Source organism: Seriola dumerili, unplaced genomic scaffold (genome assembly GCF_002260705.1).
Source record: "Seriola dumerili isolate Sdu_G_001 unplaced genomic scaffold, Sdu_1.0 BDQW01000301.1, whole genome shotgun sequence".
In the NCBI taxonomy this organism is placed as follows: Eukaryota; Metazoa; Chordata; class Actinopteri; order Carangiformes; family Carangidae; genus Seriola; species Seriola dumerili.
This window is the reverse complement of record NW_019174556.1, coordinates 1,989,075-2,005,173: the sequence shown is the minus strand read 5'-3', so window position 1 is coordinate 2,005,173 and position 16,099 is coordinate 1,989,075. Positions and strand designations below refer to the sequence as shown.

Below are 16,099 nucleotides of genomic sequence, written 5' to 3'. Positions count from 1 at the left end.
ATTCAACACTTTTGGCCCTACTAACACAAACTGGCATCACATGTGGCAAGGGGCAGGGGATTTCTGTGGTGGTTTTGGTGTTGTAGTTAAAGGCACTACTGCACTGCAAGGCATCATTGCTGAATTGCTGATGTTTGGATAAATTATCATTAGTCATACAGGGTGGCATATGCTTGCTTTGAAGGGACTCTGCATGCAACAGGGGAATAGAGTGTTCTATATTCAGATAAACCTTACCACTTCTACAAACTGATACACATTACACACTAGTTTTGTTACATTAACTGGGGCAGTATATAAAGTGGGGTCCAAAAGTAATTCAAAACACACTCGGTTGCACCCTACCAACTGCTCCTCTATTGAGAGGCATCATTCAGCCTGCCCTCTGCCACTGCTCCATCTGCTACTGCACCATGCTCATAGTCTCCAACAGGAAGTCAAATACATACAGGTTCAAAGATCAGCAGATTACTAATTCTAACCTGATGGATCTTAACTTACATGTTGTTCCATAAACAGAGTTTATTTATGTACATAATAATGAGAACCACTTCAACTTTTGTTTCCTCCCACAGTGAGGAGCCGTGATAAACTACAAACTCTCTCATACTGTATATGTGTGCATGTGGTTGTGTTAACCCTGACAGATTGGTGACTAGTCCAGGTCACTGCATACTGGTTTAGGCTCCATCCCGCCCACTGCTATGAAAAGAATAAACAGATAAAAATGGACAAATGGATGGCTGGATTTTACAAGTCTTTAGAATTCACCAAATGCCACAAATCATTGAGCCATTTTTTACCTCTAAGGAGGTTATGTTTGTGGCCCTGTATGTTTGTGATTTCCTTTTTTTGCTTCAGGATGACTATCAGTGTAGGCAATGCCCATTTCCTCATAAACAGATTTCCCATCAATTTTTCACCACCACTTGAAAAAATGTATCGAGTCAATAATATTGGTATGCATTTGGTTGACCGTAAAAAAGCTTTTTCATTTGTTTTTAGTTATGTCATACCAGTTTTTGCCAGATTTAATACACATGGTGTATTTGACATTATTCATCAGCCATAACTCTTGAATGCTGTCTGTAACTGCTGTGATGCATGCACCTACAAAATTTCATTAAATTTTTCCTATAAATGACAATAAAATAAATGTAAATGTCCATTTATCATAACCATAAGATTTATGTGATTCACTTTAGACTTTTCTCTATTCAGCCCACACAAAGCCCTAATATGCTGGCTATAATGTAGGTATCCTAAATAAATCATGGCCGCCTTATCCTATCAGCATGATTATATACAGGCATGTGTATTTTGATGGAGAGCTAGATGGAGACCTAGATCCTTAATATCAGGAACAGTGAATCAACAGAGGAATATGTCATTCATGCATAGCAAAGACAGTCAGATTTAATTATGTAGACCTATGTTCAACTCTCATGATTCATTCACACGTACATCTAAAGTACATCAACTGCATATTCAGGGCTCAGTAAGTGTATTATAGTGTGATTTCAATTCTCTCCTTTGGGGGTCACCATCTCTTATCTCATATCTCATCTGGTCTTAAAGGCAGAATCCAAATCAAGACACCTCCCTCTGCGAGTCCACGTTTCCATGGATTAACGTCACTACCATGAATGTATTAACAAATGAGGTTAATACACGATAAGCAGAGGAGTAGAGAAATAAGGGGGCAGAGAAATAAGGTCAAATCCAGTGTTTAAACAAACAGGGTTTAGTATTTCTAAATTCCTAGTCTTTATTTACATTTAGCAACAACACAAAATTTACACAACACAATAAATCCATAAGAGAATAAAGTAAGAATCACAAGGTTGATGCTTAAACAATAAAATCAAACCCTAATGAGAAAGCAGTTTTAAGGTTCATTATGTTCCTGTTAAAACGTGTGTTTCTGAGGAAACCAGCGACACAATAGAAAAGTTCTTTACAAAAACATGGACAAGATGTTTAAAGAATACCAAAACCTGTGAGCGCAACAAGACAGTCCTTGAAATTGAGAGCTTTTTGAACACTCAAAGGGATCAAAGATTTGAATTTATTGCTAGATCTCCTCATAGACACAGACACAAGCAGAATTCTGCAAAACAGTATGCCAAGGGAGAGATGGACTCCCAATGAAGTAAGTTAATGTTCAGCTAATTCTTTGTCTTGCTACAATACGAGGGTGAAATGCCTTTAAAATGGTATATGTTGTGGGCTTTCAGAAAGACTGAACTCTTTCTCGGAGTATTCTTTGCCCTGAAGTTCTGCAAATACATGCATATTCGTCACAGATAAAAATATTCAAAAGTTTAAACTCTGCTTGCACTGCATAAAATGGGCATCAGAGCTTCTTTACCATACGACACTAACTTTGTGACTAAAATCCCTGTCATTTGTCATTATGGAAAGTTAAAATGCCAACACTGCGCTGACCCAGATTCAAAGCAAGTTAAGCACATACACGGTTGCATGGAGCAGTGGGGGAGTCTCTAAAAGCAGAAGTCAAGGCTCAACCTGTCATATCGCTGCTCTCCAGAGCCATGTTCTCACAGCGGCCAAAATAGGCTGATCAAAGTAGAGCACAACCTGTGAAATTCTCACAGCAGGCTTGTTCTCGTAGGAATTCAAAACCCTTCTTTAAAAACATAATGCGTACACTGCAATGTTGAATAAACACTCTTAAAACAGTAACTCGTCTTCTGAAAACACCTGCCCCTGCTTGGTTGGAATGTGTCCATATATCGGGACACCTCAAACGTGTGTTCATGTTCAATGTCAGCGGCCTGAGTTGAGCACATCATGCATTGATCAGCCTCGGTGTCTGGAAGTCAGGCCTCAGCACTTACGAATGTTAACAGAAGGGAAAGTATGTTAAAATAATAAACACATGAATAAAACCAACAATGGTCTAGAGATAACAAACTATGAGTGTCAGCTGCTGAACAGCACAATTCAGATCAAAAAATAAAGACTACATAGTGGTTAAACGTGGTCATCATCAAAAAGAAGTCGGAAGCTTCTGTCATTCTAAAGGCTTCCGTTCATCATTACTGCCAAGTCTAAGTTGTAAGTTCCCACAGCACATGAGCACACTACAGTACAAAATTAAGTGTCAACTACAAACACATACAAACAAACAAACAGAGAAAGAGAGAGAGAGAGAGAGAGAGAGAGAGAGAAGCCCAAATCAGGCTTTAAAAACAAACTAGGATTAAGCATGCAAAACAACCAGAGCAACACTTGGATGAAGACATTTCCTCTATTCTGTAGCCAAGTGACTAACACTGCCAGTACAGGAAACACTTAACATCATTTGCTACATACTGTATATAAGAACAATACTCTGACAACTGATATCAGTCTTTAGAACCCAATAGTGTGCAGTGATATTCATTACACATACTACACACCTGTTCAGTAGCAGATGCCATATTCTTGCTTGTCTCATCTACATTGCAGTATGTGGCCCATATTTATGTGAGACATATAATGCCATAAAACTTTTTTCAAACTGAAGACAAACATTTGTTGCTTACTGAATTAATGTCCTGTGTTGTCACCAAAAGATATTTAAGATGTTTAGTCATGCTGTGGCGTCAATGACTTAAGTATAAATCATATAACAGTGTTAATAAATAGCAAAGGTAAGTTATTAGAAAATGTAAAAAAAATAAATAAATAAATAATGGATTGACTTTGAGGGCTTCATAAATATTAACAGCCCTCACCCCTCACCACTGTATATCCAACCTTACTTGGAACTTGGTACTTGCTACCCCTACTATCCTCTTTCACTGCTAAAATAACAAAGTCATCACTTTCTTATATTCCAGGTGGACTACAGCTCTCCTGCACATTTGCATATAATGCCTTCAGTACTTTAACAATTGTACAAACTATTATTTAATGTTTGTATCTTTATTATTTATTTATTTATCCATGTATTTACACTGTGTTTAAGCAGACATAATTGCAATTATAATATTCCATGAAAATACAAAATACATTTCAGACACAAGTCTTAATGTCAAAAATTAGAATGTCAAAGCAGAAGATGAGCGTATATCTGGTGAAGTGTACTGGTTGGATGTTGCAGTCAAAGCATATGATGAACACTTGGGTACCACCCAACTAATTCCCAAGATGAACTCTTAAGTGCATGGCTATGCACTGTTAGAGGGATTTGGCTGTAATAGCTCTCCAAAGGGAAGTCTGAATGATATTTGCTCTTTCACCACAACTACCCAGCAATTTATCTGTGTCAACAGAAAATGGCCAAAGCAGAGGAGTTGACTGCTTTCCATTGTAATCACATTTTGGTGCCAAACTGATCAGGTTTAAAACAATTGTGTTAATTACTTACACATGGCAAGATTCACAACCTTGCAGGAATCTTATAAAATGCTCCAGCAGCAGGAGTATGGTGATAAAAGTAAACCTGTGGAGTTTTTAATAACTAGTAACACTAGGAGCAATGTTTTGTTTGTATTTGTATGCACATATACATACTACTAATCAGTGATGGGAATGCTAAGTAAACATGGATGTAAACAAATCAGGATATAAAATATTTTTAAGAATCTGCTTTGCAAATGTTTTATGTGAAAGGACCTCAAGGACAGGCTTCTTAGGCGAGAGACACTAAATGTAAATATACATTTAGTTAAGAAAGCTCAACAGGGGTACTGTTGATCATGTTATATCTACGTTTTTGTTGTATACATCACATACAGTCTTCCCCATACTGTGAAAACAAACTCATCTAATTGAGTTTTACTCATTAATCAATTTGTTAATCTCCTGCCTTGCAGGCAAGATTTAGCTTTTCCCCTCATCCAGTACAGTCCTTTCAAGCAAGCACCAATTTAACATCTGTTTGTTAAACACTATTGATACAAGGTGAATTTAACTTTCCGTTTTGACCTGTGGCAGCTACAATCATTTTCTGCACTTTGTTAAATCAAAGACGTTTCTAAAAGCCATTCCACACAAGTGTTTTGACACGGTGATAGTGCATTTGCCGTCAGTACGAATGGGATAATGACTGTCATTTGAACTGGTTTGCAACCCTGCCCTCAACGCAGCAGACAGTGCTCTCCTTTGATTTGGTAGAAGGAGCACAGTTTTCTTTTTTAACTATAGGATTATCATTTGTTTTACTAGAATGATTATAGGATTGCTGTAACAGTATGGTAGATATTGCTAGTGACTTATAACCCTCTTAACCATAAATTCTGCTCTTCTTAATCTCACAGACAATTGAATATGACTAGTGGTGCTTGTTGCATTAACACTCCAAAGGTGACAGAAGAAAGAAAGTAAGAAGTAAGAAACTTACAACACTCAGTTCACTCACATACCAATGATAGCCTAACAATGACTGCAAACAGAAAGAATACAAGTCATTACTACAGCATACTAGGGACTAACCCATGACAGTCTACAGTGGGATTAACCCACCACAATATAGTCATCAGTTAGCCATAGTGTTGTGGAATTAACTCATGACTTAGATCTAGTATAAATGGGTCAAACACAGGTTGAACATCAGGCATTGGGTTTAAACTACGACATAAATGCTATCTTGCATGCTCAAAACCTTTTATTCAATAACTAAAGAAAAAGTCCCCTTCCATTGCGTCTACATTCGAAAAAGCTTTAAACACATAAATTTAAATGTCAAATGAAATCAAAATACTTACATTTATATAATTAGTGACTTTAGTACTATAAAGTTAACTGTTCGCATTTATAGGCTTACAGACTGTGAAGCCCTCTGAAACTGATTTTGGGCTATATGACAAAACTGACTTAACTTAAACCCCTTTCATTATTCACTTACGGTTATATTTAACCTTAAATTTATTATATTACAGATTTAGCCCAGCCATCTGCTATTTTAGAGCACATACTCTATTTCAAGACAAAAACATAGAAATAAATCTAAGCCATGGACTTAAGTTATCTACCACAGCTGTGTTGTGTGCCTTTCGGGCTGGGAGGTTCAAAATCACTGAAAAAGTGCAATGTCTAACCACTTTAACAAGTTAGATTCAAAGTGTCATCCTGATGTCCTGTCAAAAACTGTATCCAGCAATGGATTTTTTTGACAACACACTAAATAAAACAGGGCCTGCAATAGAGGTATGTAGCTTCAACTACAGAATCTGTACAGAGACAGAAACTAATTCTAAGAGGTAGAAGCAAAGGGGAGACTGCATTCCATAAATGTCTTTCACAGATGTTCAAATGTCAGCATGACTGGCCTTGTTAGGGTCATTCTTTTCTATGCTTTTAATGTTCTTTAGAACAGTAAGAGATATTATAGTAGTGGACATAATAAGGGTGTGTGTTGGCTCCAAGAGACAGAAGATTATTATGAAATGTAACAATTGGAAATCTTCTCATTGTTTAGTATCAGGTCAGCATGGAGTCACTCAAGCTTTAGAGCGAGCATGTCTCACCATGAGACGCATAACACAGTCAACACTGATAATGGCAATTTCAACTCAAAACAAAACAAAACTGATTCACCTCCTTGCACTTTAGTGTTGTCCCTCACTTGTAAATCACTTTGGGTACGAGTGTCTGCCATGAGTAAATGTAATGTAATCTATGTAATGTCATTATTGTACATACATTTGCCTGAGAGATAAATAAAAAATACAGACCAGCGGTTCAGCATCTTGTTTACAAGCTGCTGCCACTGCTGCCCACATCTATAATTTTTTTCAGCTATTCAAATAAGTCTGCTTTTGTAGCTCACTGACAGCTGTTTTCTGTTTAAAAAACAACAACAACCACCACGCCAATCACAGCTTTGTATGTGGAATTGAGACTGAGGACGTCATCTATCTGTGCCAGAGGCAGAACAATGGTATCAGAAAATTGTCCACAAAAATGGTGGCATGAATGAGTCATTGTAAACTCAATCAACTTACAAAATGTTAGCTCTTGGCAACATCTCCCACAGCTTCCATGTCAACTAAAGAGGACAGCAGCAGCAGCAATATGTCAGTTGCTGCTGATTGGTTGAAACAAAACAAAATAACACCCCTCCCAATGAGAAAGTATCTTACATGAACACAATGTCAGACTGAATAATTTTGGGAAGCAAAACTGCCACATGTTCTAACACACATTAAGTATTTGTTCTACCAGTTTTCCAAACCAAGTGAATTGTGAAAGTATCTATATCAATTCGATCAATTTTGTCATTTACTGTATCAATTGTGCTTTTTTAAAGTCACACATGCCTATTTTACATTTGTAGTACATTATTTCATGTCCATCACATAAATGTTATTATGTACTAGTATCTGTAAAAAAGAAATCTTCACTCCAATACACTGTATTGTATTGGAGGAATTGAATTTGTTGTTTAGAAATGCACAGAAATGATCTCGTTCTTTTCATGGGATAAAATACTAGCATAACAATGGGTAACTGTGAGTGACTGTAGGAGTCACAGAGAGTACAACAGGAAGCAAACTTTACATACAAATGACAATCATTCCTGAGAAAGTGGGGAAGACACTGAAAAATGTATGCACTCATTGCACTGTCAAGCATTTCTGGGAAAATCACTAAGCAGCTGGCACATTCTAAGCCTTTAACACCCCAGTTTTTGGTTTATTTATAGAAAAGATCTATCTTATCTTGACTTAAGAGGTTCATTTCAAATTTCATGAAATGCATGTATTTAACTTCTGGAAAAAAAAAAATTAAATGTCCCCAGCCACCCATTCCAAGCTTCTAGGCTAAGCCCTGGATGTCAAATCCTAGAATCGCCCCTGGTCAGCATATAGATTTTCTGTAAGAGGAGAGAAGAAAAGCAGTCACCTAACAATAGAAAAGTTAATGCACCAAGACAGTGCACACACACTGTGGGGGAGGAGCTGGGCCAACACGAAGAGCCCATACTGGTCCCAGATGTCATCTTTGGTGGAGGTGGAAAGAAGAGTGCGATAGAGAAAAGTGGGGAATCAGGAGGACACAACAACTGAGAAGATGAGACTTCTGACTGGCCTCTAGCAAGAATCTCCGCAAAGATTTGTTTTTGAGAGAATCAAAACAATAAGGTGGCACAATGGAAAACAGAGACACAGCAGAAGAAGAGAGAGAATTTTCTAGCACCGGGGGTGTGTTAACATGACTTCTTATGACTAAAGAAACAACTGCTGCGCAAGTGAGAAAGACCCTAAATGTTTGCACACAAATTAGTCGCAGCTCATCAAACTGCATTGTTAGTGTCCAATTATTCATGCCTACATGGTACAAAATTCTCCGAATGCCTGTTTCTATGGAGCTAAGACTTATCTCTTCACTGTGGAGGCTGAAAAACAATAGTTTTAGTTCATAGTTCCTTCTCCTTATAACTTCATTAGCGCCTTAACAGGTAGAAAATAATTATATTTTCTAGTGTGTGGGAATAAAGACAGGAACATATTTCATATTACAATCACCCCGGAAGAAATTTGTAGATTTGTCAAAGGAAAACACGTTCATGTAAATTTGAATAACCAACAGGGAACAGGACAAGTTGCTTGTATGTGTAAGTGCCCTGAGTAATTTGCACAAATCCCAACTATCCTATACTGCACAACTACTTCATTATCTTAAGGGTATATTGGAGTCATATAAAAAACAGTTATCATTATGACAGCTTCCAATGACAAAGTCGAGCCATGCTGGATCACTAACATACCCTGAAGTGAATCCATTTCTTACCATGACTATGAATTTCAAAGTGACTTGGACATGCAGCTCCTTCTCTAACAAGACTGTCTTTGATGCTCACAGTTCAGGCCATCCTAGTCTGCATGAATAACAAGGATTCTTACAGTGAAACATGGCCCGCTGTTACGGTGATGAACTGATCCACATCAGCTGGATAAATGCTTTGTTGTCTCTCAGAACTGAGAAATTTCACTCTCTCAATTCTGAGGAGATATAAGCTCTCTCAGTGTGCATGTTTTCCACTGATACGACTAAAACTTTATCATAGGTAATTTCACCCCTTAATTAAAGTTGTTATCAAAGAACTTTAATTTTGTAAAGAAAGCTGCCTGGCTTCCATGCTTCCATGCAGATTTCCAACACTTGCTCAATTGGGAGCCCCCAGTCAAATAAGGGAGCACATCCACTGCATGATCACTTAACATAACAAATAACAATGTCCATACCTCAAGTATATCAACCAAAGTGTACACATAGTACAATACTTGTTGTAAAATTAATTCTAACCATCTTGGAAGTTTCTAATTATAAGCCCTGGACCTGGAGCCCTAACCTGAGCAGTTTGAGTTGCCTACACCTAGAATACCTAAAACAAAATGGTTGGCAAGACTACAAACTTTACCAAACCCCTACCATATCAACTGTGAAGCCGCTTTAGATCTTAATCTCGTAACCAGCACCTCGTCCAAACCTTAACCCTGATAAAATAGGAGCTAGGAAATAGGGTGGACTTTTAAAATAATGTCTGTGGATGGAGAGTTGGAAGCTTTTGGAAAAACAATTTAATGACAACATTGTGATCTCACCCTGTGCTTTCACCGCTTATCTATCATTAGCAGGGTCACTTTTAAACCAGGAATAGTGACATCTGAATAGCTAGCTTTTAAAACACTCCATGCAAAGTAATATTTATTTATGAAACTAAATTTAAGATATGCACAGAAATGCCAAGAGTAAGGTTTTCAAGGCACAAAAAGACTATTTTAAAGTTTAAAAAATTCTGTCACTCACCATGAGCTACTTGCTACTGGCTGGTTATCCAGAAACATTACCTACAATGTTTTTTCAGTAAGGGTGGGACCCTTACTGTAGATTTTCCAGATGATTTCACATCTTTTAAATTTCAAACAGCTTTAAAATGGGTAAACTATATGGCAAAATGCAAATTAAGAGGGTGGCTTACCAGCTGGCTTCCAAGAGATTCTCTCATTTTATGCAGTTTCACCATCTCATGAAATTGACTACTTTGTGGAGTGCTAAATGCTTACACTAAAAGCCTGATAAGTCAATACTGCAACTCAGCCCAAAAAAGCTACATTGCCAAAGGCCGAGTCATAAGGCATAAACTTACCACAAGCAAACTAGGTACACAAAAACAATACAACACATACAGTATGTATCTTTTAAACTTCAAGACACTACATTATCAAGTCAACCTCAATCAATCATTCACATTTTGAACCCACCCTACACCTTAAAATCTGTGCAGCTCTATTAACAGCTTTTGTTGGCCAAAAGGGCAGAAATCCTACATTTCTGAAGTGCCATTAAAAATTTAGCTGCAACCTGAATACAAGAACCGAGCTGCATAAGATATTAAATTTTGATTAAATATTTCCACACAAGTCAAGCTGTGATGACACAAGGAGAGCACATACTTTTGCACTTTTCATTTATTTAAAGTTAATCCGCTTCATAAGAAACAGACAGAACATTGGTCTGACTTCTGATAACTTGTGATGCTTTGTGAGCAGTTCCTTGGTGAAATGTTATTCAACCACACCCACTCGCAGATTTATGAGTAATGGGTGGATGGATTTTTTTTTTAATGATAGTCCTATAGAGAATAAAGCTAGGCTGTAACAATATGAACTTCAACTGCAGCAGCCCTTTTGATGAGCATTGTGGGTGTGGTCTTAGAGCACACTAATAAACATGAAAAGGAATTTAAGAGAATAACCTAATTCTTTCTTGCTGCACCAAACTGCTGCTGACAGTATACTTTCAAGCACTGCTGGATCATCTACTTTATTGTCCCCACTGAAACAAGCTCTCTTTCTTTTTTGTTGTCTTTATGGCCCAATGTGGAATAATGTTGCATAAACGGTTAACATATTCCCATGTCACACATTATTAAGTAGGCTCAAGTAGCAGGTATTTGACAATGAAAAGAAAAAGGGGAAGTCATATGTAGCAAAACAAACATCATAAAGCAATCACCATCACTCATATTTCTCTCTAACTGTGATGTAATTCTTATTGTTTCTAGAAATGCACTTCATATAGAAGAGTTATCACCTGTCCTTACATAAAGACCAATAATATATTGAGAACACAACATGTTCCCCTGACAACATGAGGACATATGTGTTTAGCTAAAATCCTAGTGAGAGTGTTTGCAGTTCCACATTGCAGCATAGGGTAATGCAAAGCCCTGGGGTTAGGAGAATTAAAATTGATGTGGTAGACAAGAGCACTACAAGTATTGATTGCTCTGTGTTGTTTCTATTGCCTCATCTCTCATCTCTTAAACAGTATCAAACATTTGTGCAAGAGCTGGAGCAAGAGACGGCCTAAGAAGAGAGGCAATCCTGTTCCAGTTAGTGGGGGTGCCATGGCTACCTCAGAGCTTGCTCCAGTACAACAACAGGGGGTTCCATGGTGTTCAGCCAATATCACTTCCTCTCCCGGGAGACGGGGAACACAATGCACCCCTGACTACCATTGATTGCATAGTCTCACCCATAAATTATGGCTTTTCCTTGTCCCCGTTGACAGAAACAGGTTTTATACTGCAAATGGCATACAGTAACTGAGCCAAACACATTTAGATGATTACATACAGGTGGCTGTCAAAGCCTGTAATTTGGTATTATCAAATGAGGAGTCAGAAATAAGAGATTGGCTACATACTAGCTGAAAATAATTGTGTTTCAGAATAGAACTAGTTCAAATCAGGCTGATTTGCTCCGTCGAGAACAAAATCTTTTTGACACCAGCATGGTCAAATATGCTACCTTTGAACCGCCTTAAGTGTTTTACTCTTCAAAATCAAACCAAATTATTTGTTAAGTGTGTCCAAGTCAAAAAGAAAATGATAAAACATCTTGTCAATTACTAAAGCATGCATGGCAGTGGTTAACAATCTAGTATAACAGCATAATTATAATGGATGTAGTCTACTGTAAAATGACAGTAAAATTATCCCAAAGGTTAAACAAATAAGTCTTGCATAAAAGACGGTCTTAAGCAGATGGTTAGACAGTGACACACATATGCAGATATTTCCCAAAGGGCAGAGAAGAGTCTGTCCATGCTTGGCAGCCTGGAATCACAGCTCTTGCTTTGTCTGGCCTTACTTAATATTGAGTAAAAAGGCTTATTAAGTAGTTTATATAGTTTTTGTGAAGCAAAATTACTGCCACTACAACATTTCTTACTCATCATGCTGTTGTCTGCCATGTCAAAGCATGGTAAATGCTATAATGCATCCTGACTGAGTGACAGATAATTGACAGCAATTTTCATAATCAGTTAGCCCTTTAAATTATTTTACATGCAAAAATGCCAACCAACAGCTGACCCCTCCCCCTCAAATGTGAGGATTTACTGCTTTTCACAGTTTTACATAATTGTAAATGTATTATTTTTGAGTTTTAGAAAGGGCTGATAAAGAAGTACTTTAGGGATATCACCTTGCACTCTTGGAACCATTTTTCAACATGGTAGACAAATAAATTAAATGATTTAACAAAGAAAAAAAGAATCAACCTTTGCAATCTGTCCCGTCTTCTAGCTAATAAAATGACAGGGTAAACATATGGAGGGAAAGACAGAGACCCACAGCACCCATGACAGTGAGTGTGAGCATGCCTCCTTGCCAATCAAAAGTTCAGATTCTAAATACAGCCACTATGTGACCCCTAGAGGCCTCTGGGATTCCATATCTCCAGTTACAGGAAGAGGCTGTTGCACACTAACTTACACTAGGTCATTGAAGTTTTGATCCGACTCCTGCTGCTACACAACGCTGTTGAATGCACTTGGCCTGAATGATGCATGTAAGCAAACATAAGCCCACCATAACACACAAAACAAACAAACCCCATTCATGATTTATAGTTTTTCAATAGCTATTTTAACCATAGGAGCAGTGTATAACATACAAGGCAGTTAAAAGGTATTTGTCACTCAACAACTGACTGAACATAGCCTACGGACAGATTTGCCATCATTGCGTTAGCTGAACAACTCTGTTTGCACATTATTTGCCATAATGGTACAGTGTAAGGACAGCTGACACTGAAAATTGTAACGCTTGAATCAGCTGTGTTATTCGCAGCCTGTTAGGTTATTTAAACTAATTGCTCTCATTGTTAAAAGCGCTAATAAAGACTTCACTATATAGTAAGGTTGCACTTGCAGGGGTGAGGCAAGGCAAGGATGTGTACTTCGCTACTTAAAATCAATGAGTTAACCGAGAAGGCGTAATAAAAAATTTGAAACCATTTGCAAAAGACTTACATGACTTGTAATTTAGCTGCGGCAGACAACGAGTGGTGAGTTTATTTAATCCGTGCGTAAGATTGTCAATTAAACAAAAGAAGCAAAATTATCAGACAAAGAAATTTAAGAGCGCTTCAAAAATAAACGAGGGAAAGAAGCTAAACGGTCTCTACATGAGTGAGGGTTATTAACCACTACATGGACGACTAAACAGTCGTTACTGCAGATGTGGGACCGTTATTTTACTAGCATAAAAGTAGCCGGTGTCAGTTAGCTTAGCCGCTTCACTAGCCTAGCTGCTTTAGCTTGTTTCTGCCCGACAGGCTCACTAAGTCAGTCGGAGCAGGCTTTCAGCACTCGGTTCACTGGATAGCAGTGCTCGGAGTGCGGTTTAGATACCGTTAGCAGAGTGGGCGACACTGAGATTTCAGCTAGCGAAAATAGCACTGCTCGGCAAATAAACGCTGTGGAAGCCTGTTGTGGTACAATGAGCTGCAAAGTGTTTCGGTGTGGGGATTTATTTAGTTACCCCGCCGACTAGCTACAGCACAGCGATGAATGAAAAGCCGGACCTCGCCTATGAGCTAATGTTAGCAGCACATCGGGTCAGCCAGTGCAGCATGTGTAACGCTAACAGGCTGCTAGCAAAAAAAAGAGAAAAAAACACCCCAGCTGACAAAACACAGCGTCTAACTAACTACGCACCTTTAACCGTTGAAGATGACACTTCTTGCAGGTCCACAAACTGTGTACAGCGCTTGGTTTCACTGAGTATTCCCAAAAAGACGGTGTTCTCCTGTTCAAGCCACACTGAATGGTGAAAATCGACTCAATCCGGACGCTTTCCTCAATGCTGTGGTGCTGAATCTGAGGCTACACGCTTCTGTCGGCGTCTCGGAAAAACCTCCTCCTCCTACGGCTGCCTGCGAAATAATGACCCCTCCCAGCGCTCCAACCACAACAACAGAGTAGGCAGGTGCAGATGATGGTGCGCCAGTAGCGAAGAGCGTTGCAATATAGTGGGCTGTGTGGTAGATCCCAGGGTTGTCAAATCTGGAGAGTCTCCGTCTTTGACGCATGCGTGATTCCTGGCGTAAGGATGCGCCCCCATGATGCGCCCCGCCAGTGTACACATTTTATTTTGGGAGGGAGTGTGTGCTGATCCCAGTTGTAGTAATAACATTACTAATAGGCTAGTCTAACTATACCATTATACATTTAGAGAGAAACCATGTGAATAGCAAGTTTTTTAAAATCTCTCTCACCATTAAGGTCAAAGACACAGAAACAACACATAGCTACTAAATTATGGTTCAAATATAGAAAATGTATAAAATGCAGCATGTTTCAGTGCGTCAAAGTTGAAATTAATTAAAATATAACAGTGTCTCTAATTGGATCTCTTCTTTTATTCCAAAAATGTACCTTAACAAGAAAGATAAATAAAATTGAATGAAAACAAACAGAAAAAGAAGGACATCAATGTGAGAAGCATTCTGTCAACAGGCTTTTTTTGCAATAGATATTTTGAAAACACAGTGTTACTGAGAACATTAATGAGCACTCCATTTTATTTAGGCCTAAGTGTCCAGGTGAGCCAAGACAGTGTGACAATGTGACAGTGAGCCAGCATGCACAACACCAGGACTCTGGAAAAGAAGTGACTACATGGAATTCAGAAATCATTCATTTCATTATTTATCCCTGTGCTTTTCTAGCTGTGACCTGTCAAAATGTCTTTTGTGGAAAAGGCCTGTAATGAGGGTTGAACCTAAAAATCTGAGGTGAGCCTGATGGCGATGACAGTTACCACCCTCACTCTTTCTCTTCTATCAGAAGCACAATAAAATGTTTAGAATCAATTACTGTAATATGGGCCCACAGTCTCAGGGTCAGCATATCTGAGGCACATTTTTTGTGACTACAGTAAGGCTTAAATTTTAGAAATTTTTTGAAAGGCCAAGAAAATTTAGAATTCAAGTGCTATAACACATCTAGCAAACATGAGAAAACACACAGCTTCTGTCAGACAGCAGATAACACAGCTCTGGCTCTGTCAGATCAAACAGCTGCGGTGCAATCACAGGGTTGATCTACGCTTCCACGGGACAACACTTGCACATCAGCATGTTGACTGTTAACACATTTGTTTTTCATTAGCTGCACTTAAAACAGTCAGTCAGTGAAGCTGAAAACAAGTGGCTTCTTTGCTCTGCAATAAAACTCAATGTGAGAGAGAAAATTTACACCAGGTAATAATCAGTGCCCCCTTTTGCACCAATGAGCAGACTTACTAATAACTTCTACAAACATTGTGTGATTTTATAATATTTATTGACTCAAGGCTTTTGCCTAAAGTAAATAGATAGTATGAACTGAAAGAAAGTTCTAAGAACATCACTATGAATCCTTGTTTGTTCATTTTACAGTGTATTTGCTTACAGTTGGTCTGTATTTTGCAACATTTCATAAATAAGTGCAGGGATTTCCTCTCCTAACAGACTGTAACATGAACACTGTCAAATATATGGCTTTCACTAGCACCCGGCACAACAAATCTTCCTGCTGTCTGGAAGCAGATGCAGTTATTGGATCTGTTAAAAAGTTCACTTTAACAGAAGAACCGTGCTTTATACCATCACAGTACACCACCCTGAACTGTCTAACATCACAGATCAAATCTTAGACCAGCATGGAATACATGAATCCCTACATACATTACACCATATATTATCCTAAACATGTCCATCCATCCTTACATTCTCCGCCACTCATCCGGCTCTGGGTTCCAGTGGCAGAAGGCTATGCAAGAGAGTCAGGGTATCCTTTAAACAGCTGT

General features: G+C 38.3%; 1 protein-coding gene across 1 annotated transcript in view; it reads right to left on the bottom strand.

The window, feature by feature from the left end:
- The window catches only part of ctnna2 (catenin alpha 2), a 314,274-nt gene extending 300,051 nt beyond the window's left edge, over positions 1-14,223 (bottom strand). The window contains exon 1 of the mRNA XM_022758453.1: positions 13,966-14,223. The gene's annotated coding sequence lies outside the window, so the exon portion shown is untranslated. The remainder of the gene's footprint in view (positions 1-13,965) is intronic.
- Positions 14,224-16,099: the final 1,876 nt, after the last annotated feature.